Below are 2,500 nucleotides of genomic sequence, written 5' to 3'. Positions count from 1 at the left end.
AACAGTAATCCCATTTCTTTTTAAAGGAAATTATACAATTCTTATGTGGATTATCTCATTGAAGAGGAGTCTTTCTTTTTTTCCCCAGTAGTTTTATGAGAGGGTAGAGTCTACATATGGCTGGCCTTGTTGTTAAAGGTAGCTGCTACTTGTTTTTTTATGAGCTCATCTGAAATGACCTGCCTTTTCTATATGAGGTAGCTACCATCTGGGTCCTATTGCTTAGGCTTAGCCATCAAGGGACTGATGAGTCAGCCCAAATGGGTTCATTTGTCCCCCAGAAGAAGTTTGTGGTTTATCCAGAAAGGTTATGTTTGTTTTATAGGTCAGGCAGAAACAAATGTTCAATTGTCTGGATACGTTTCAGCGCTGTCAAATTGTTTATTCCTACTATAAAAATATAGACATTTTGCAAGGCTGTTATTACTGTAAGAGTGTTGAAAATGAAGCTATCTTGATTCCAGACAGCTTGAAATCTCCCAACGTTATTATCGAGATTTGAAACAGACGTTTTGCTTTCGTAACGCAAAAGTGAATTACACTGCGGTTATTGTACAAAGTCTGTGGATCATATCCAGAGGTAATGCGTCTTAGTTCATCAGTAGGTCATGCCAGATTCAAACCAGATTCAAACCAGATTCAAATCAGATTCAAATCAGATTCAAAGCCCGGACTACCTGAGTGACAGATGAGTACACATAAACAATGGATTCATTTTAGTGAATCATGTTGTCAGATCAAACTCATGTATCATGCATCATAATTTTAATAATGTTTAATATAAATATAGATCTGGGTCAAATGTAAAAAAAAATTTTTTTTTTAAATGAGAGTATTATTAGCCTGCGCTTTAAATAGGTTGTCTCGAACAATGGAAACCAATGGATTATTCCCAAAAGGCAAACTCCAAGCCAAATCAAGGTATTTGACATACTGTATAGTATACATAGCTTCGGTTTCAACCAGGGCTGGTATGATGGGGTAGGCAGGTTGAAGAGGCAACACTCAGTTCCTCTTTAGAGAGAAGCAATCATGGATCGAGGTCACAGAGACCTCTCCAGAACAGGAACAGACTGAGGGTTTCCTTCTGAATAACACGATTCCGTAACTAAATATTACATTTTTATTTGGCTTTATTTTACAGTCTGGTAATAATAAAGCAGGTACTTACTTCGGATGGATAAATACGTCATGACCTGACAATTGCATATTAATCATGCAGGTTGTTTCTTATAGATTGCCTGCCTCAAGCACCACTTTAGAGCGTGCCCTTTTAGTACATCTGCTGCTGAAGTAATTACCAAAAAGTATCCCTTATTACCACATACTTGCCCAAAAGTTTCTTAGTTTATACTGGGTATAAAAATGCTGGGTAAATGCCGGCTGAAACAGGGCTGTAAAAATAAAGAATAGAAAACTATTCTAGTCCTCAGTAAAGTCGCACCAAGTTTCTCTTCATCACCTCTGGACCACTACAGCCACTGATCTTGGATCAGGTCTCTCTTGTTTTAACATAGATTGAATCATCTCAGTGAGACTAAATTAAAGGTTAAAGGTCGCAATGAAATAAATGTATAATCTTGTTGGTGTTTTCTTCTTCTAATTCTATGATCCTATCCACCACTGTGTCACTTTGTCAGGGGTAGTCATGACAACATTGATAGTCTGGGTTCATCAGGTTTTCTAGAAGCCTGGGTGTCTTGGTATGGTATGGATAAAGTAGCGTCATTTATTACTCAGTGTTGTCATTCATTTTGGTTTGGGTAAGAAATGGTGGGTAGCACTTCAAACACGGGTAGCACATAAAGGATATCCATGCTTTCATTCCATGTGGTCGACATCGATAATACAACAAGACATGGTGAACGGACATTGATGGGATTTGACAGTCAATTTTTGCAGCTCCTTAAAGTCTTCAGGCGCTGTTTCCCATCTGTGGTTTGGACACGAAAAGTCAATCAGTTCCCAGCCAACGACATAATAGCTCTCTCACGACCCAATCAGGTCGGGGAGGGGGAGAGGAACGATTTTTGCCAATCTCCTCTCCTTTCTATCTTTGTAATGAGAGCAATTATTGTGGAGAAAAGAGTCATTTCACACACACACACACACACACACATTATGCGAGCATACATATACATACACACACACACACACATACACACACACACAGACAGGCATGCATGTCCCGCACACACACACACGCACGCACGCATACACACACACACACACACACAGATACACACACACACACACACACACACACACACACACACAGACACACCTTTCTATATGCCTGAGGATGGTGCTCCTTTCCCTCCCTAGATAGGAGAGGAGCTCCTAAGACTTACCTGGAGGCTTAGGTAGCATTAGTCTGCCTTTCCCCTCTGAGCCTGGGTCAACATCTACCATTGCACTCATAAGGACTGGTGTCGACAAGCCTGTGGCTGTCATGCTGCTCTCTATATCCACATTGGAGAAATCTTTTCATCAAATCAGT

This window comes from Nansenia antarctica (genome assembly GCF_963989245.1).
Source record: "Nansenia antarctica genome assembly, chromosome: 10".
NCBI classification, from domain to species: domain Eukaryota; kingdom Metazoa; phylum Chordata; class Actinopteri; order Argentiniformes; family Microstomatidae; genus Nansenia; species Nansenia antarctica.
Note: the sequence above shows the minus strand (reverse complement) of the source record.